At 48.0% G+C, this 21,050-nt stretch overlaps 1 protein-coding gene across 8 annotated transcripts in view; it reads left to right on the top strand.

Annotated features, from left to right (window-relative positions):
- The first annotated feature begins 128 nt into the window (after window positions 1-128).
- The window catches only part of MAP4 (microtubule associated protein 4), a 123,857-nt gene continuing 102,935 nt past the window's right edge, over window positions 129-21,050 (top strand). For all 8 annotated transcript variants that reach the window (XM_014955768.1, XM_014955766.1, XM_014955764.1 and 5 more), the window contains exon 1: window positions 129-183. The gene's annotated coding sequence lies outside the window, so the exon portion shown is untranslated. The remainder of the gene's footprint in view (window positions 184-21,050) is intronic.

The raw sequence follows: 21,050 nt of genomic DNA, 5'->3' as shown, positions 1-21,050 counted from the left end.
GGGACTGTCAAAAAATTTCTCTGGCTTTAGTGAATTTTATGTGACATAAATCATCCTTAATAAGCTTACATCCAAGTGCTCTGTAATTGTGTGGCTTCCTCTTAATTATACCTGTGTTGTGTTTTGCAGATAAGCACTTTCTGAGGACTGAAGGACCTGCTAAAGGGAACACCTGCTTTTGAGGTAGGAACAGCTTTTCTACTGACACAACACTACATCTTTTAATTAAAAGCAAAGGTTTGATACAGCTGTGTGTACATGCTAAAGCTTCGTCTCTTGTGGAAAATACAGCCACTGTCTGGAGTTCTGAAATGCAAGAATCTCCCATCAGATTTCAAGGCAGAGCCTGAACGCTGGGCTACGGCAAGTGGAGTGATAAATGGGCTCTGGGAGAGTCTGAGTGTCTTTAAAAGGCATTATATGGGAGCTCCATGCTGGAACTTCTGCAGAATAAACATTTCTGGAAGGCACTTACCTTTCAGTTCTTTTATGTTAAACACTTAACTGCTTTTTTGGGGGTATTTATTAAAGTATCTAATTCTCCCTTGCTGCTGGTAAAGATGGCAGGGCTGGAGTGGGACTTGAGGGATGCCCTTTCTGGCCAGTTGGACCTTCTTTCTTGCTTTTTCTGCCACAGAGGGCAGACAGCTTGTTCAACTTGGTCACTCAAAGCTTTTTATCAGCATAAGAGGACTAGAAAAGATTAAAATGGGCAAACTAGGCTAAGAAAAAAACCCCAAGTCTGATTTGATTTGTTAGGAATCTGGAGCAGTGGCTCATCCAGGTTTCTCATCCTGCTCTTGCTTTGTGGAAGGCACCAGAAAGCTACGCTTCCACTGGGAACTATTGTCAGAGATTAATTCAGATGCAGGTGCTCATGTAATGTGTTTTAGTGAAGGAATTACAATTTCTTCAGGGTATTTGTATGGACTGAGGGACAGGAGTGCCTTGCACCTTGCAGTTTGATTAGTGTGGCAGTGATTGTTCTCAAATGCTGCCAATTTCTTCAAGTCCTGGGAGCAGTGTCAGCCTGTTTATTCTACTAATTAATACTTTCTTCTGCCTTAACCTTAAGGTAGCCTAGAACTAGAGCGAAACACGGCACAGACTTGTACAAAAATGACTAAGCTCTTAATTAATATCAGTCTGTTGGTACCATCCTTGGCTGTAACGAATGCAGAGGAGTTGAATGGACGTGGTTCAATTACAGCTTGTCTTAACATCATCAACTGCATCTGCTGTGATTTACTGAAGCCGTCTGGAACCAGCAGTAGCCTCCCAGGTCTCCTAAAGCTTTGTTAGGGGTCACCATAGGTGCCAAGTTGTGTCTTTCCAGTGGGGCTGATGCTCTCGTGCACCCATGGGAGGTGACTGGGAGCAGCCTGGGTCAGGGGCAGCCACACCAGTTGTTTATACTGGGTGCCGTGGCCACCTGCCAAACCATCTTAAGTCCTTCTCTGAAAGCCGTTTGACTAAAAGCCAAGTAAGATGGCTTATCTCCCCCGGGTGGGATGGAGGGTGGGGAGGTGCCCAGGATGCCCTGTGTGCTTTTCACTCTGGCCTCACTGGAGCTAAAGAGGTCGTGAGAGGTGTCACCTACTGCAGGCACGATGTGCAGCTCAGCAGAGGAGATAACAGAGGAGTTTAGGTGCCCTTTCCACACGTTCTGGTTCTTAAACTTCTTTTTCTTCCCTTTCCACTTCACTTCACTTTGACCAGTGTGGACTTAATGTCTCCTTGGGTGTCTGGAACTGAACTCACGCTTTCATTTGTGTTGTAACCTCCCAGATTGTCTAAGAGGGGGGGGAGTTTGCAGATTATAATGTTCCTCTCTTCTTTTCTCCACTGTACAAAAATGAGTTAGGATGTAAGCTGCCTCTTGGAGTCCCAGGGATGCCTGGAGTTGTCCAACGTTTCTTGTTCCGTCGTTTCAGGACATGGAAACCAAACAGGTGTTTCCCACAGACTCTATTCAGCAGCTAAAAATGCTTCCTGAAGTAATTTATCCGGGAACATTTAATCCATGCTCATTGACTGCCTCAATGAATAAAGGCAATTTCCTCCCCAACATCCTTTGGAGGAGCTGGGGAGAGCGGGCAGGAAGGAGGGAGCGTTGGTCCGAGCCTGGCTTTGGTGGCTGGATCTCGTGGGGTGACCTGATTGAGGAATATCTTGGGTGGTTTTTACAAAACCAAACCTCTCTTCATCTCACATTGTCTCTCAGAAATAAATGGGTTCTTCCTATTTATTCTGTTAAGAGGCTTTTAAACCAAATAAATTACATTTTTGGTCATCTTCCTGGTGTTCTTAAACTAGAAATAATCGACTACAGCTCTTGTGGCACCTAGAACTACATTTGGTTATTGTGTTGGCTACATGTGTGCAGGAGGGGAGAAAGTACTTCTAAAAACACTTCCTGATGGAATAATGTGTATTTTTTTTGGTATAACTGCTTTAGCTGGGAAGAAACATGCACAAACCCCAACTCTAGGATCACTTTCATGGATGAAAAGTGAAGTGGATTGGGGTTGCTGCTGCTGTAATTGCCGTAGGAGCCGAGGAGCTGTGTGACTCCGGCTCTGCCTGCGGAGAATTCCTTTCGGATAAGGCAAGTGGGTAAGAAAACTCCCTCTGCCCATGTGCTCGTGATTCCTTGTCCTCCCAGAGGCTTTTGCTGTTTGCTGGAGGGAGGGGCTGGTATGTTATCACCCCCCCTTCTCCAAGGGAGCTGAGGAAACATGTGCTGACCTTCCGGGCTGGGAATGCCGAGACCGAACCAAGGAGGTTTAGCCCTTGAAGTAAGAGAGAACCCTTGGGAAGGTGCTGATGCTGCCACGGCACTGACCACGGCTCTCTTCAAGGAAGTAAATCCATGCGTGCAAAACCCTTTCTTTTAATTCAAAACCATGTAAAAAGTGGGGCTTTTAGTACCGTGATAAACAACTATGTGTTTGGTGCCTTTTATCTTTCCGTTTTTGGAAGGGAAACAGCCCGTGTCAAAGGGCACAGAGCTGCGATACTGGAGATTGCAGCCAAACCTGCAATAAGGAAGTGAATCATTCTCTAAAGAAACCCACAGACCGTACCTGATAACAGCGTGGGGAGACCTGAGAAATTTCTTTTATTGCTCTTTCTTTCGCAAAAGCTCAGCTTTTTGTTTTCTAAACCAATGCCTTGTTTTTCAGCTATAGTTTGACTGTATTTGTTATCGAGAGTACGGAAATATAAATACAATAGTGGTTGAGCTGCAGTAGCTACTCCCTTCCTCCTCCGCTGGCTTCCTGCATACGTTTTGGAAGGTGGAAACCATTCTTCTGCATTAATTCATTTCAGAAATGAGTGTTCTTCTCCCCTGTTGCCACCCCATTGGACTTCAAAAACCAAAGGGTATGAGCGAAGAGGAATTGTTACTCCCACGTGCCTTCCTTGAGACTGAGAAGCCTTTTGCTGTGGCTCCTCTCAGTGTTTTCTCATGCTCCAGCCCAATGCAAGCACTGACCAACAGGACATTTTGGGGTTTCTCCAAAAAAAAAAAAGGGGGGAGAGAGGGAACCTGATTGGACAGAGAGGAACCTGATAAAATTCAACAAGGGCAAGTGTAGGCTCCTGCACCTGGGGAGGAGGAACCCCCTGCACCAGGACAGGTTGGGGTGACCTGCTGGAGAGCAGCTCTGAGGAGAAACACTTGGGAGTCCTGGGGGACACCAGGATGCCCAGGAGCCAGCAATGGGCCCTGGTGGCCCAAGAAGGCCAGTGGCATCCTGAGGGGCATCAAGGAGAGTGTGACCAGCAAGTGGAGGGAGGTCATCCTGCCCCTCTGCTCTGCCCTGGGGAGGCCCCATCTGGAGCACTGGGACCAGTTCTGGGCTCCCCAGTTCCAGAAGGACAGGGAACTGCTGGAGAGGGTCCAGCAAAGGGCTACAGAGATGCTGAGGGGCCTGGAGCATCTCTCTGCTGAGGAAAGGCTGAAGGACTTGGGTCTGTTTAGTCTGGAGAAGAACAGACCAAGGGGGGATTTCATCAATACCTCTACTTGAAGGGTGGGTGTCAGGAGGATGGGGCCAGTCTTTTTCCAGTGGTGCCCAGGGACAGGACAAGAGGAAACTGGAACAGGGGAAGTTCCACCAAAAGATGAGGAGGAACTTGTTTGCTGTGAGGGTGGTAGAGCCCTGGCAGAAGCTGCACAGGGAGGTGGTGGAGTCTCCTTCTCTGGAGACATTCAAACCCCACCTGGACACGTTCTTGTGGGACCTGCTCTGGGTGGGGTTGGAGGAGATGATCTCCAGAGGTCCCTTCCAACCCCATATCATTCTGGGATTCCGTGACTTAAGTTTGCAGTGATTTTTTGAGAGTTGTTTCCTACATGTAGTTCTGCTCGTTCCAGGTGGGTCACTGGTAGCTAACGTTGGGTGCTTTCTCAGGAGGCCAGGGATTTGGTCATTAAAACCAGCTCAAGAGAATGGGAAAGGCTCAAAAGGTAGAATTTGTTCTTTTTGTTAGCTCAGGAGGAATTAGGTTCAGCTCTCTGGAGGGTGGAAGCAGTTAAATTGACCTCAGACCTTGGCCGTCATGTGCTTTTTTTTTTTTTTTACAAAGTCTGTCATGAACTTTGTATGGCAGTAACAACTTCGTGGTGGAGAGTTATTTATCTTGGGTTACCCGGGTCTTTCTTGCATAACCTGCTGCTTTTAATGCCATTAATGTGTCTCTACCCGCGCTAATGCCGCTCCCCTCTCCCAACCCAGGAGTTCTGTGATGCTCTTATGGCTCGTGGCCAACGGCATGACCCAACTTAGCTAAATAAAAATCCCTGGGATCCTCTCTAAGAATAAACATCACGTGAGAGCAGGAGTGTTCCCCTGCTTTGAGAGAATTAAAATGCCGTGCTGGGAGGGAATAACAGGAGCTTAAGGGCTGGGCTGGCGTCCCCCCTCTGCCCAAAAGGGCTGAGCTGCGGGTCCCGAGGAAGCAGAAGGCTCTGGCACGTAACCTTTAGCTTTCCTTGCCGTTGGGTTTGGCCGCCTGGGATGACACAGTGCTTTCAGAATGTCCTGTTTTTATAATTCAAGAATCTGATAAATACCCTTATGAAGGAGAACGTGAGCGTCCTTGCTCAACTTCTCATCCAGCAGCGTTTCATATCAGGCCTTGGCCAACAGCCTGGATGCTTTTTAATGTGCTATTGAGCAAATTTGAGAGCTTTTTTGTACTTTTTTCTCCCTCCTTGGTAGCATGGGAGGTACTGGAGCTGGTGGAAGCCTCTGGTGACGCTGCTTCCAGTGGGCCTGGATCTTCTGGCACAGCAGGAATGGATGCTGAGATAGTGTCATCTTGCATGGAATTCCCTTTCGGAGAGAGAAGGTCTCCTCTCTGCTGGCCTGCAGAGCATTCACACGGGTAATGGAGCACACGGATGTGCCTTCTATTCTCTGGTCCCTCAAAAGTGTGTGTTCCCCCCTTGGGGGGTTCTGGGGTGACTCATCAGACCTTTCCCTGCTTCACATACAATTCTGAAGTGAAATTATTTCAGCGTTTTTAAAGCTCTATGCTTCTACCTCGTTCTAAAAGGGCTTCTGTTTTTTGCCTTTCTCACTTGTGTGGGGGCACAAATATCCCTACTGATTCCTAGTAACATGGAATAGGTTTAATCTCCACTATATCTGTTGGGGAGTTGCTCTGAGATGAACAAAATCCATGAAATGAATTTCAAAAGGTGGTGCAAAGACAGTGTAAACACAGACTTGGGCATCCCTTAACAGGGTAAGGACCACACTCTGTAGTTCTGAATCCCCTGGGTGTCTTCTGCTCCCACCCTAAATGTGTCTAGGGACTTTTTTTTTCCTCCATGACTTTGAGTGACCTCTGTGGGGATACAGGGACTGATTTTTGTTCCTGGCCTGGAGATCTGACGTGTGAAGCGAACAAAAGGCCACTAATGCTCGGTAGATGGCCACGTTGACCCCAAGCTGTTTTGCCTCCGTGGTCTCAGGGTTCTGCTCTGGCTGATGCTCTGAAACCTTGGCTGGGCACTAACAGAGCATTTATTTCTCCTTTTTAAATGTCTGCTTCCACAAGGCTTTCTTGTAGTTTTCAAAAGGCAACCCCCTACCTCTCCACCAGCTCCAATGGGTCTGTTGTGGTTCCAGGTCCCTTTTGGGACATATTTCAAACTCTCAAACACCTGAGGGCAGGGCACGATTCTCCAAGGCACCTGAGGAGCCCATAAACTAATTTACCTGCTATAGTAAAGACCTTGCAGAATTTGCAAGGAGCTAAAACTCATTTCTTAGTATATAAATAAGATTTGTTTCATTCTTTCAAAGTGTTTTTCGACCTTCTCAAGTGGTTTACTTGAAGAACCATCGACAGGTTTGCTGTTCTGGCTCTGAAACACGGAGCTGCTGCTGAGTTGGCCTCAATGGAAATAGTTTCCTCGTCAACTTTCTCATTTGGAAGGTACCAGTTCTGTGTCCTGATTGACAGGTTCTCATGCTTTATAATTACGTTGTCAAGAGAGGTGCTTATTTTTAATTAAAAGCCAAGTAGCTGCTCTAATGTAGTCACTGATATAACTAGAATCATTCTAGATAAAGGAGTGAAGCTTGTATGTAAAGTGAGTTCCTGGAAGCAGTGACTGTAGGTACCCTGTTGCCAAATGAGCTGCTTCTGTTTCGTGGTTGTATCTGCTGGAGCTGCTGCTCTCCGTAACCTGGGATGGTTTTATGCTCTTTCTCATGTTTTTATCTTGCTTTTTGAGTGACGTTGGCCGAAGTGTTGATCTTGGGGCACTTCTCTAGGCTGGATGGCGTCCAGCCTTTTTCTTTTGTGGGCATCAGATTGTGTATCTGAGTAGAGAAGGCCAAAGCTGATCTCCAGGACCTTCAGAAGGTCCTTCCAATGCCATCTACGACTTGATTTCTCCTTCTCAATACCCCTTGTGAAATAGGGGCAACTCAGCAACACTGTTCCCTTTTCACCTGGCTCATTTCCACAAGCTTGAAGTGTTTCCGTTGTTCTACAGAAAGTTTAACTTGGAATTGTCAAGGTTTGCTACAATAAACCTCTTGATGTGTGCAGGAGATAACCATATGGATGTAAGATGTTAAATGCTATTTAATGGCTGCTTATTTTACTCTTCAGTGAGGTTTTTTTGATTAATTTAATTTCAGAATCCATCCTCTGTGGTCTTACTTTCCCTCCTCCCCGCTCAGATATGTGTCTATATCCAAAGTGCCATGAATTTGGGGAGGGGTGGAGGACCTCCTGTTGCACAGCAGTATTACAGCCCTAATTAAGCTGGACCAGATCTCTGAAAAATTATTTTCACAGCGTGATTTGAGCTTTTTCCTCATCTCCTGGTTTGCAGTTCCAGTGTTCACACTGTACAGTTTAATTCACAAGCAATAACAGAAGGAATCAGCTCGGAAAGGAAAGCCAAAATTCTCATGGAAGCACAGGATCTGTTGTTCTGGGAGCCGCGTGTATAAGAAAAATGTGGAGTAGGAAGAATTTTGAGGAGCTGACGTGAGGACTAAGTGACTGGGGTGATACTTGTAGTGAAACTTCTCCCTCTTTTTGCCACTTCTTTGCCTTCCTTTCCAGGCCACAGCAGCGCGATGGTCCTGCAGGAAAAATAAAGAGGTAGAAAATACCAAATAAAAATGAGAATTATTGACTCATCAGCTATATTAGAAAGGTGCCACCCTGCTCTTCCTCCCGAGAGCGGGGATGCTTTAGCAAAGGCCAGAAAGCCATTATTTTTCTGGGTTTTGCTCGTGGGGAAGGTGGGAGCTGCTTTCCTTTCTGATGCATGTGCTATTAAAGGAAAGCAGCTGCCGGGAGCAGCTGTCTGTTTGGTTTGGGGCTTAGCAGGCCATGTGAAACACAGAAAGGCAGCGCTTTGCCAACAGCCCGACTCTTCCTTCCCTGCCCCCCCTTTGCCTGTCTTTCCCTCCCTCCTCTGCCAAGGGAAAACAGGAGGCTCTTTCCCCCTGCCGTGATTAATGAAACTCTCCTTATTTGGTGCAGAGCAGCAAAGCCTGTCTGCGACACAGCCCCAGACGGGTACCACTCTGGGCAGGTTTTTTTTAAGAGTAGTTAAGGAATAGGTCATTTTAGAGGTAAACCTTACAAGTCCGTGCAGAAGGCAGGCAGATTGGCAGATTCCTTTATTTTTTTTTTCCTTAGATAAGCGTTTGTGATTTTTGGAGATGACATCCCAGCCTTTTTTAGGGCTCTTATTTCAGCGCTCGTAGGCCTGTGGAGAGCAAGACGCTTGAAAGTCCCTCACGGTTATTATCTATGAACTCATCTTCCATGTGGCTTTTTTGAAGGCCAGCCAAGACCATTAATCCCCACCTTCTAGAGTCCCTAATCCCCCGCTGGGGCTTACAGGAAAGTTATTCTTGTCCTCCCAGTGAAGCTGCTCTGGCAGAGTCTCTCTCTCCTGCTGTAACTTAAGGCAAGTTTATTAATGTGACTTTTTATCGGGTTGGAAACTCTACAACTCCTCGTGTAGCAACGGGGCTCGCAGAGTCTTACCCCATCTCGCTGAGTGGTTAATGGGAGTGAAATTGCCCAAAGGGAGGGAATCATTCTCTTATCTTGGTTGTGCTTAAGTATAATTAACCGTAGTAAAACGCTCTTTGCAGGCACAAATACACACTCTGTATTTTTTGGGGGAATGGGTGCAAGTGGAGTAAAGTCAGGGTTGGAAGAGCTCTGTTGGGTGATTTCTTTTACTCTTCCTCCTCTCAGGCTGACTCCAAAAGCCTCCCAGCTCTGGTTTTTGTCCACTTGTGGTGAGACCGATGGAAAGCTGTTTTCCTGAGTGAGCCTCCCCCCTTCCCACCACCCTCCTGTGCCCAAAGACTTTCCTTTGGTTCCAGCTAAGCTTCTCCAAACGCTGGTTCAGGTGGGCTTCCTTCCACTTCTTGTCCTTCCAGGGTTTGCTCGTGATTTGGACAGGAGGGAAGTCTCAGTAACTTTATTTTCAGTTCAGGATTGAACTAGCTTCATAGAACCCAAAGGGATTTTAGCTCTTATATTAAGAGATTTAGGGTTTGTTCTACTCGTAGGCTTTTGACGGTTGGCTTTGGAAATATGAAGAGTGGTTTTCAAAGAATATCAGAACCCCAAAACAGCTGAGGTTGTAGGGACCTCTAGAGATCATCCAATCCAACACCTCTGCTTAAAGCAGGGGCCCCTGGAGCAGGTTGCCCAGGACTCTGTCCTCTTGGATCTTGAACATTTCTGAGAACAGAGAATCCCCAACCTCTGAGCAACCTGCAGCTCTTAGTCCAAAGCCACTGTACCAATAGTGTTTGTTATATGGAAGATAATTAATGGTTTGATTTCTTTCTGATTTATTTTCAGAACATCAACGTAAGGGGTGACCCAGGAGATTCCTGACAGTCAGAGATTTGCCAAGTGAGAAATGGTCTCCTCTTTATTAAAATCAATGATGGAGACACCTAAGATCAGTCAGATCATGTTCTCATTGATGCCTCCAAAGTCTCCCTCTTCTGTCATTAAAGAATATTGTGCATCCAGGCACCTGCACCTCTGTGTGTGTATATATATCTAGACAATGTGCAAACAAGAATTCTTGCTGATGCTCTTTCATTTGGGTTTTCCTTCTGCCTTGATCCTTTGATGGAGCTCCAGCTAATTATTTTTATTTTGCATAAGTGCTGAACGCAGACTTTATTTTTAAACTGCTTTTACTGAATTGAAAATAACGATAATAAGGGGCGTATAATATGTGTGTTAGCTGCCCCTAGAATGCAGAGATTCCTCGAAGTCTTGAACTACAGGTATTTATTTATTTATTCTGGCCAGTAGCCCAGTTGTGTGGCTGACAGGTCTCCTGGTGTTTGGGAATGAATCCGTGGTGGGATGTGTTAAACATCAGGATGGGACGCAGCAGATGACGCTAAAATAGCAGAGGCTTTGGCAGCTGAAAGGTCTGAGAGCTTTGGAGGTGTCACTGCTGTAACAGACACTGTCCCATCAGTGTATTGGTTAGACTGGGCAGTGTCCTCTCCAGAGAGACAAATGGGGCTGCATTTCCTCAAGTTATGATTTATCTTTCTATATTTGAGAAAAATTGACTTGTCCTTGTTGCTGTTACCTCCCTGTAGGGTCTGCTCCTGGTCCCTGCAGCTGCTTCTGGGAGAAAGAAGAAGGGTTTCTTTTTTGTTAAATCAAGTACAGATAATTCGAAGCCAGTGAATGTCTGCATCTACAGAGAATAGCTATAAACTGAACCGTAGCTTTAGGAAACCTGAAAAATCTTGGACTGTCAGCTTGTGGGCTGACTTTAATTACGGTTTTTATGCTGACAGCGAGTAGAGGCTCCAGCTGTGGGGAGAGGAGGTGGTTTTACAGCTTTCCTCTGCTGCATTCAGGGTTTCTGCCTGGTTATCTGTGTTGGCTTTATCATTTGATGAAGTGTAGGCTCTCCAGGCCTGTCTGGAAGGCAGGAAGAAAATAGAAGTTGTCTCAAATCTCCAGAAATGAATCAGAGGCAGGAATACAGGGGGACTGTCTGCTGCCCTGCTCCGCTTGTTCACGCGCCATCGGATTAATTGACTATGGGCAAAACCTGCTTCATTGGCTTTATTAGTGCTTTCTTAAGGGAAGTCTAGTTCATGATGATGTCTCAAACTCATGGAGCAGAAATGCTCATTAAAAAGGCTCCTATACAATCTAGTTGTAGGAGCCGGGGATATTTGCGGTACCAATTAACAGCAGAAATAATGTTTTACTTAAAACAGCAGAGAAATGGCTCGTATCTGAAGTAATGAAACCCTACACGTTGATGGATGCTATTTGGAGATACTGACTATGCCCTAGAATTATGTAGACTTTTACAAGGCATCATGAAATTAAAGTAAGTGTGCATTAAGCCATCAACTTTGAAATTCTAAAGTTGCAATCTATAAAAGTTGAAGGTATGGCATTAAAAAAAGGCTTTGTCAGCTCGAGCTCCTTGTGTTCAGCTGACTTTCCCTGTCGCGGTCTGTCGGGCTCCCTGCGCCCCTTTCCCTCCTGCTCTGACAGTTGCTCTTTGTTTATTGGAAATCTGAACGCGCCGGTGAAAGCGAGTGACTAATGGCACTAACGAAGCGTCAGCACAAGGGCCACCCGCCGTGTGCGGCCCCTGCCTGCAGCCACCCTCAGCATCTGCTGGAGGCACGTCCTTCATCCTCCAGCACGTGTCCCAGCATCTTCATCGCTGCTTCCCAGCTCCCCTTTGCGGCCACTGCCTAGAAAAGATTCCAGACCTGCCTGGAAGAGAGAACCAGGAGGTTTTCCCTCCTGTCTTTGTGTAGATCAATATCTGGACATTGGGATATGATGTACATACGTAAGGATTCCTGTCTCGCAGCTGGATTGCAAAGCAGGGAGCTGATGGAAAGATTCCAGACCTGCCTGGAAGAGAGAACCGGGAGGTTTTCCCTCCTGTCTTTATGTAGATCCATATCTGGACATCGGGATATGATGTACATACGTAAGGATTCCCCTCTCGCAGCTGGATTGCAAAGTGAGAAGCTGATGGAGCATGGTGAGAGCCTGGCCCAGGTTGGCCAGAGAAGCTGTGGCTGCCCCATCCCTGGAGGGGTTCAAGGGCAGGTTGGAGGGGGCTTGGAGCAACGTGGTGTGGTGGGAGGTGTCCCTGCCCAGGGCAGGGGGTGGCACTGGGGGGGCTTTAAGGTCCTCTCCAACCCAAACTATTCTATTCTATATATATATTTAAAGGCAGGGTCCTGCAACCAAGGAATAATAACCTCATGCACTGGTACAGGTTGGGGCTGACCTGCTGAAGAGCAGCTCTGAATCCTGGTGGACAAGTTACCCAGGAGCCAGCAATGTGCCCTGGTGGCCAAGAAGGCCAAAGGCATCCCCGGAGGGCATCAGGAAGAGCGTGAGCAGCAGGTGGAGGGAGGTCATCCTGCCCCTCTGCTCTGCCCTGGGGAGGCCCCATCTGGAGCACTGGGACCAGTTGTGGGCTCCCCAGTTCCAGAAGGACAGGGAACTGCTGGAGAGGGTCCAGGAGAGGGCTACAGAGATGCTGAGGGGCCTGGAGCATCCCTCCCATGAGGAAAGGCTGAGGGACTTGGGTCTGTTTAGTCTGGAGAAGAGCAGAGTGAGGGGGGATCTGATCAATGTTTATAAATCCTTCAAGGGTGGGTGTCAGGAGGATGGGGCCAGGCTTTTTCCAGTGGTGCCCAGGGACAGGACAAGAGGGAACGGGCACAAACTGGAACAGGGGAAGTTCCCCCAAAAGATGAGGAGGAACTTGTTTGGTGTGAGGGTGGCAGAGCCCTGGCAGAGGCTGCACAGAGAGGTGGTGGAGTCTTCTCTGGAGACATTCCAAACCATCCTGGACACATTTCTCTGGGACCTGCTCTGGGTGGTGGAGCTTCTCTGGCAGGGGGCTGGAGGAGATGGTCTCCAGAGGTCCCTTCCAAGCCCTACAATTCTGAGATTGTGATACGTATCTGTGTGTTTCAGGGAGGAGATGGTCTCCAGAGGTCCTTTCCAAGCCCTACAATTCTGAGATTCTGCGATACGTATCTGTGTGTTTCACCCAAGGCTTCACCTGTACCCAGTGGTTTTGCTCATATTCATCCTGCAGATGGTTTACTCCCACCGTCCTCTCCCAGTGAAAGACCAGGAGGCCTTGGAGCATTCTTTCATGATCTACTTGGATCTCTCTTGGCTTCTTGTTTCCCTCACGTGGAAATTCAGTTCCCCAGGACCGAACAGGCCCCAGAGAGCTTGGGAATCTCTGGGATTGTGTCAGTGTGTGTGTGGTATCACTGGGAGCTCGTTTAACCTGTTTTTATTGCGTAGAGTTTTTCCTGTAGGGAAAGAAGCTCTGTGAGACTTGCAGCCTCCATCGGAAGCTGAGGGAAGGGTTATTAGTGCCCTGATGAGTGGAAGTAGTGAGATACCAGAGGAGGAAGAGGAGATGGCTCAGAGCAAAGTGCATTATGAGGAAGCAACAGCGGCTGCTGCTCTGCCCTGGCTTTGAAATTCTGGTGACAAACTGAATCATGACTTCATTAAACCCATCTAAAGGGAGAAGTTCAGCCATCGTGTGTGTTATCTTCTGGGTGGCCACAAACTGAGCGGGGAAGCGAACCCAGATTTGCATCAGGCCTTTAGAGCTGTTTTGTGGTTATTGGTGCGTGGTTCAGTGGCACCAACTTCTGTAGGAAAGCCCAGGCTTCTTAGGGCCACCTTGCCCTGTCCCCAGTCCTCTGCCATGTCCTTGTGTTCCCCACTGGTTCCCAAACTCTGCCCGTGTGTGCTGTGGCTTGGTGGCCCTGAGGGGAAACGCCTACGATGTCCTTGTGTTTCTCCATGGAGGCAATCATAGGAACTTTTTTCCCTTTAGTTGTGCTCTTATTGACTTATCTCCTGGAACTTAGAAACATAGAATTGTCTAGGTTGGAAGGGACCTTTAAGATCACTTAGTTCAACCATCAACCTAACTTGAAGGTTTTGGGACTTACTGAATATATTCTATATACATAAAATTAGCCAGAAAGCTCTTGGAGAATCTGTGCTGAGAAGGGAAACAGCTTCACAAGTGCTTTGTCTCTTGTATCAATCCAGGTGTAAAACCAACGACCCCCAAATCCACTTTCTCTGCACTTGCAGCTTCTTTTGCCCCTTGTAAGGGAGGGAGGCAATTAATTAAGCTGTGTAAATAATAACCGGAAACTCTCTTGCTGTATTTACGTATGGCCTGAAGGGGAATGTGGTTTTGCGTGACACGACTCCAGCTGAAATCCTGAGGTTGCTGAAAGTCCAAACACGCATTACCTCTGGAAAGAAGCTTCTGGTCATTTGAGAGATTTCCTGCAACTCGGAACATCCATAAAAATAAAGCCGAGCTCTTACCTCACTTAACTTTAAAAAAAAATCAAATTAATCCCACTGATTCAGACTGCACCAAAAAAAAAAAATCATAAAAAATTAAATTGGGTCATAGATTTGTCGTGCCCAGGCATCGGATGTAAAAAAAAAAACAAAAAACAAGTCAGCAGCTCAATTCCCTGATGTGTCCTCTCCTTCTGAAAGATAAATGTAGACATTCTTTTCATGGAAGATTCCCTTCAGGATGCTGCGGAGGAAGATGACTCTGCAAATATCTGCTCCCTGCTCCCTCTTCTCTTACGCCCGAGCGGCTGCTGGTGAGAGCTAAGAAAAGCAGCCTGACTGAGGGCAGAGAAAGGGGCGAGATGGCTGAGCCCTCCCCGCTTCCTCCAGTCAGGGATTTTGTTCCCCGTGTGCCTGGGAGCTAATTTTAAAGAAGTGAGTGGATCTGATGCAATAATAGAGATGCTTCTCCTAAATCTCTGTATCAGATTCAAACAAACAAAAAAAAAAAGTGAGGAAATGTTGCTTCGTTATTATTATTATTTTTTTTAATCCTCTTAGGAATTTATTCACAGAAGTAGCACATCTGTTACCTCTTTGGCATAAAGGTTGCTCGACCTTCCCTTGGCGAGGTGAGAATATCTCGTTACCAGCGGGGATGCAGCCACTGAAAGGAGGGTGTAGAGAGGCAGGTGTTGGCCTCTTCTCCCAAAGGACGAACGACAAGACCAGAGGAAATGGTCTGAAGTTGCAGCAGGGGAGATTTAGATTAGATATTAGAAAGAACTACTTTACTGAGAGGGTGGTCAGGCCCTGGAACAGCCTGCCCAGGGAGGTGGTGGAGTCACCATCCCTGGAGGGATTTAAGAAACGTATAGACATGGCTCTTCAGGGCATGCTCTAGTGCCTGAGAGTGGTGGTTTATGGTGAGGTGTTGAGTGTGGGGTTTAGTTGGTGGGTGCGGTGTTTTTGGTGGGCGTTTGGTGTGGTGTTTTTTGTTTTTGTTTGGGGTTTTTTTTTGGTTTTTTTTTTTTGTTTTGTGGTTGGCCTCGATGATCTCAGAGGTCCCTTCCAACCACTAAGATTCTGTGATTCTGTGACTCGCCATCCCTCTCGGGGTTCGGAGGAAGAGCAGGGGCTCAGGGTGGCTCTTGTGGTCCAGGACAGACGTGTACGTAGGGGACACTGGGGCAGGCGAGCACCAAAAACCCGGGGGAAATCAGGCAATGCCTCGTGCCAATATGATTGTATTTATCAGAGAATCACAGGATGGTTGGACTTGGAAAAGGACCTTAAAGACCACCCAGTTCCCACCCCCTGCTGTGGGCTGGGCCACCTCCCACTAGAACAGGTTCCTCCAAGCCCTGTCCAACCTTGGGCACCTCCAGGGATGGGGCAGCCACAGCTTCCCTGTGTTTAAACACAGTTTACAGCTTTTCAAATATCTTTTTTTTTTTTCCTTTTGTGGGCAGCATCCCCTTCTCCCACTCGCCCGCTCTCCCCTTTCTCTGTCTTCAGACGAGATGTACAAAATCTGGGTCAGGCTGATTATAACTTTAAACTCCAAGGCTGTGCGTGCCCAGAGGCATGTCCACAGCAGGGGAGGGAGCTACAAAATGGAAATACAAAGTTTGGGAAATAAATTCCACCCTTGTCTCGCTGGGAAGCCAGAGGCAGTGCCTTTGTACAAATCAGAGATGTTTGTGTCGCTTCTGCTTTCTGAGGTGTCTGGATGGGATGATGTTTCTTCATGAGAAAGACCTGGGAGTCCTGGGGGACGACTGGATGCCCAGGAGCCAGCAATGGGCCCTGGTGGCCAAGAAGGCCAGTGGCATCCTGGGGGGCATCAAGAAGAGTGTGACCAGCAGGTGGAGGGAGGTCATCCTGCCCTTCTGCTCTGCCCTGGGGAGGCCCCATGTGGAGCACTGGGACCAGTTCTGGGCTCCCCAGTTCCAGAAGGACAGGGAACTGCTGGAGAGGGCCCAGCAAAGGGCTAGAAAGAGGCTGAGGGGCCTGGAGCATCTCTCTGCTGAGGAAAGGCTGAGGGACTTGGGTCTTTTTAGTCTGGAGAAGAGCAGACTGAGGGGGGATCTGATCAACGCCTCTAAATACTTGAAGGGTGGGTGTCAGGAGGATGGGGCCAGGCTTTTTCCAGTGGTGCCCAGGGACAGGACAAGAGGGAACGGGCACAAACTGGAACAGGGGAAGTTCCCCCAAAAGATGAGGAGGAACTTGTTTGGTGTGAGGGTGGCAGAGCCCTGGCAGAGGCTGCCCAGAGAGGTGGTGGAGTCTCCTTCTCTGGAGACATTCAAACCCACCTGGACACGTTCCTGTGGGACCTGCTCTGGGTGGGGATTGGAGGAGATGATCTCCAGAGGTTCCAACCCCATACCATTTTGGGATTCTGTGATTCTTGCAAGTTCCATTAAGTCACTTAAAGCTTGTGTGAGGAAGTGTCAGTCTGAATTCTGTGGGATCTCTGGGATGTTGGGAGTCTGGCACTCTCTAAACTGGTTTGTAGAGCACAAGTTCCATGTACATGAACTAACTCCAACCTCGTGGACGTGGTCAAACATCAAATAAGGTGGTGGGAAAACCCAGGGAGGAGCTCGTTTTGAAAGGGAGAGACTAATTGAGTTGAGTAAATAGTAGGGGCTCTCTGGAAGGAGACCCCAGGACAAGGGGGTCTGTGATACGGGTGAGAGATTAAAAGAACACTTTTCTAGATTTCAGATGAGCTGGAATTGGAACTGGAACAAGGAACTGGAGTTTATTTATCAAAAGGAACAGGTTACTCACTGGGTACACAAAGATTCTGAGCATAAAAAAGAACAGATGGGGCAAATACTGGGTGTAACGGATCAGCTGTTGCTGGAACACGAAAGGGTCTAAACAATTCCTTTTTTTTTTTTAACAAAAAAAAGAGTAGCGTGAATTAAGGAAATATGATTTATTTGCTGTGGAATAATTAGAAGATTTCCTGGAATGGACTGAGGAATGTCTGGCTATAGGAAGGCTCTTTTCCTCGGCTGTGGTGGAGCTGTCACTGGGACCCATAACGTGATGGTTTGCTCCTTCCCACACCTTTCCTCCGAGCAGAAGACTTACTCAGCTGGGACGTTCTTCAGGAAGGACTCGACTGTCCTGGAGGCTCTTCCAGAGACAGGAGTCTGGAGTTGGGCAGGTTGGTGTTACCCCATCACTGCTGCTCCCTCTGCTATTGAACAAACGAGAGGGGCCTCGGCAGCTGGTTCCCAGCTGAGGAATTATTTAATAGATTTTTTTAAAATGCTGCCTTCTGAATCCTCAGTCATTCCTTGGCTTTTGCCCTTCCACCTTAATGTCAGGATTTATAGTCTTTGTGCTCTGGTAGTGTCTGATTTGCATAATTGCCTGTAAATACCCGGTGTATTCTTCTTGATGAAGATTCTTGGATGCTCCCTGCGCGTAGCGAGCGTCCTTCCGTCTGAAGGAAAAGCGGCAGCAGAAGCATCTGTCTTTCTAAGCAGCTCAACACACCAATGTGCTTCAGATTTGCTTTCTCCCCTTGGGCAGAACCTCTGCAATACACTCATTTTCTTGTTTAACTCCATAAGCCCTCCTTCGAACTGGGAATTTGGCTGCTCTAACACCAGAGGTGGGAAGTGGAGAAGTTGCTTCTCGTCCGGTTTTTGGGGTGTTCTGTCTGTCCCTGACCCTGCCTGGGCTGTAGAGGCTTTCCTGGAGCCCCACCATGCTTTGGGTTAGGGCAGCCCCTTATTTGCCAGGGGCTTTTACGTGCCTGAGATACCAGCTCTCTATTTGCTACAAAAAAATGCATAAATGGCTTTTATTAGTTACGCAGATTTATTTTTTTTATGCATAGTTTCTGCATTCCCTGCTAAGTTAAATATAGATGAGGAAATGTCCTGCTGATAAGTCAGCACAACCTCATGATTATTATTTTTCCCCAGAAACTAGACTGCTTTAGTGTCCCAGTTCCTACGTAGGTCTGACCTGGAGCCCTTGTCGATGCTGGTTTATGGCAGGTATTTCATAAAGTGCCACCACGTTCGTGTGGATCAAAAAAACCATTCTATGAATCTATCGGTTCCTTGTGGTGGGATGTTTGTATGTTGGAGGCTGATCTGGGTGGGATTAGCCTTGATTTGGGTTTAAGAATTCTGAACTGCTTCCCTAACCCCAATCACATGGTGGCTCCTGCTGCTCCCGGGGCTCTGAAGGCACTTGCTCCATTAATTGAAGTGCAGTTTTTTAGGTCTAGAGGAAAAGTGACTCCAGCTTTGGATTCCTCAGCACAGGGGAGACATGGACCTGTTGGAGCGGGGCCAGAGGAGGCCCCAGAGATGCTGGGAGGGCTGGAGAACCTCTGCTGGGAGGGGGGGCTGAGAGAGTTGGGGGGTTCAGCCTGGAGAAGAGAAGGCTCCGGGGAGACCTTGGAGCCCCTTCCAGTCCCTAAAGAAGGGGGGCTCCAGGAAAGCTGGGGAGGGACTCTGGATGAGGGAGGGGAGCCAGAGGAGGAGGGGGAAGGGTTTGACCCTGAAAGAGGGGAGATGGAGCTGAGCTGTGGGGAAGAACTTGTTTGGTGGGAGGGTGGTGAGAGCCTGGCCCAGGTTGGCCAGAGAAGCTGTGGCTGCCCCATCCCTGGAGGGGTTCAAGGGCAGGTTGGAGGGGGCTTGGAGGGACCTGGTGTGGTGGGAGGTGTCCCTGCCCAGGGCAGGGGGTGGCACTGGGGGGGCTTTAAGGTCCCTTCCCACCCAAACCATTCCATGGTTCTATGAATATCTTGGTGGAATTAGGACTAAGTAACTTCTGGATCATCTAAATACTGCTCAGAAGCTCCCCCTGACTCCAGACCGAAGATGGTGGCCATACACATTCCTGTGGGGTCTGGTGTTGGCTGTGGCTGGTTACTGGGTGCAGGGGAGGGGATGTGAAATGTTCAAGGCCTCTCTTTAAAGTACTCGGGTAATAGTTTCCATTGGAGTGGGAGGGTGGCGATGACTTGCTCTTTGGACAGACCCTAAATTAAGCTGTCGAGAGGAAACGCTCCTCAAGGGCCACTGGTGTTCCTGAAACTAAAATAGCAGGAATGGTTAATCTGAAGTGAACGTGTGAAAATTGTGAGCCGATAGTTCAGTTTACGGCCTGTAATCTGCTGCTAACGAGCGTTGGGAGCGAGGTTAAAAAGAGAGGTTTTCCTAAATGCCATTTATATAAAGCTTCGGGTTCTTGGTGGGTGAGTCTCGTGGTGCTGGTGCAGAACCAAATGTGATGCCGCAGACGTGAAGGACTTGACATCTGCGAAGCCCCGTTCGGCCCGACCCATCCCGCCTGCTGGGAGGAACAGGAGCTGGGTTTTTCTTTGGTGTCTGACGTGTTCGCTCCAGCCTTTGCCCGCTTTTTCCCCAAGTTCTTGGATGTTCAGTAGCTATTTTCTGACCGCGGCCTTGATTCTCGTGTTTCCTGGTCACGTCACGAAGCAGCTTGTCGAAAATCTTAAATATCGTTTTTCTTCCTTATGTTAAATGACATTTTCTGAAGAAAAAGATGAAGCGTTCGTAGCTCCATATTTTATTTTATTTTATTTGGAGTTTCACTGACCTAAAAGCCATCATTTCACTTTCAAGTTTAAATCAAGGGAGGACGTGATTGAAAAGATGACGCCTTAAGAGCCTCATTTCTTCCTTGGAAGAGACCGGTCAGTGCAAAGAGAGAACTTGTGGAAGTGACTTATTTCCCCAGTTGGGACTCAGATGCCATCAGTTGGGTGCAGATCCATAAACAGGGTGAGGGTAAGACTGCGTGGCTTGAAAATATAAATTCAATCTGAAAGAAAGCTGAGTTTTCTTAACAAGATTCTTTCACTTAGGGATAAAGTTGGCTTTTTTAATAGCGATAATTCATTCAGCTGTGACCCTGCTCAAAGGGTGAAGAGCTCCAGCCCTTTCACCTCTGGATTTCCATTAAGTGGTAATTCTTCAGGGCCTTTATCTAAACCAACAAAAACTTGCTTGAAGCCTGATCTGGCTTCAAGTGTGACCTTTTATTGTTAAAGAAAAAAAAAAGAGAATAATTTAACTGCATTCGTTTCCATAATACCCTTCCATGCAATTCCATACAGAGCGCTATCAGTGTGATACCATTGTTTGTAAGGAATGCCAACTATTGCCCCGGAGAGGCTGGAGCCCCGTAGGTGTGTGGCAGTGGCCGTGTTCTGCTGACGGAGAACTTGGAGGAGTAGGAGCCGCTGTGATTTGGGAACAAGAGGAGCTGTGTTCTGCCCTCCCCATGTCACTCAGCGCCCCTGGGCCACCGCAGGGGCTCAGCCCTTCCTTCACCGACCGGACAAATGCCCATTGTCTGCTCTCGCCAGTGGCTCTGCCTTTTGACTTACACAATTCTGTAGCTTCAACGCTTCTTTTTTTAATCTCCTCGTGTGGTTTGGTGGTTCTTGGCCAATACAGTGAGGATTGGTTGTAGGATGATGAATCTGTCCTATCTCTTTGGATGAATTTGTTCCCAGCAATGGGCCCTGGTGGCCAAGAAGGCTAGTGGCATCCTGGGGGTCTGTTTAGTCTGGAGAAGAGCAGACTGAGGGGGGATCTGAGCAACACCTCTAAATCCTTCAAGGGTGGGGGTCAGGAGGATGGGGCCAGGCTTTTTCCAGTGGTGCCCAGGGACAGGACAAGAGGGAACGGGCACAAACTGGAACAGGGGAAGGTCCCCCAAAAGATGGGGAGGAACTTGTTTGGGGTGAGGGTGGCAGAGCCCTGGCAGGAGGATGGGGCCAGGCTTTTTCCAGTGGTGCCCAGGGACAGGACAAGAGGGAACGGGCACAAACTGGAACAGGGGAAGGTCCCCCAAAAGATGGGGAGGAACTTGTTTGGGGTGAGGGTGGCAGAGCCCTGGCAGAGGCTGCCCAGAGAGGTGGTGGAGTCTCCTTCTCTGGAGACATTCAAACCCACCTGGAGACGTTCCTGTGGGACCTGCTCTGGGGGGGGTTTGGAGGAGATGATCTCCAGAGGTCCCCTCCAACCCCATATCATTCTGGGATTCTGTTGGTGAACTTGTTGCTTCCACAGCCTTGTTCTCTACTCATTCTCAACCACTGACTTGCCAGACTCTGAAAACCGAGTAAATCTTTTATTGAG

Source organism: Calidris pugnax, unplaced genomic scaffold, assembly GCF_001431845.1.
Source record: "Calidris pugnax isolate Ruff unplaced genomic scaffold, ASM143184v1 scaffold272, whole genome shotgun sequence".
In the NCBI taxonomy this organism is placed as follows: domain Eukaryota; kingdom Metazoa; phylum Chordata; class Aves; order Charadriiformes; family Scolopacidae; genus Calidris; species Calidris pugnax.
Note: the sequence above shows the minus strand (reverse complement) of the source record. Positions and strands in the feature narration are given on the sequence as shown.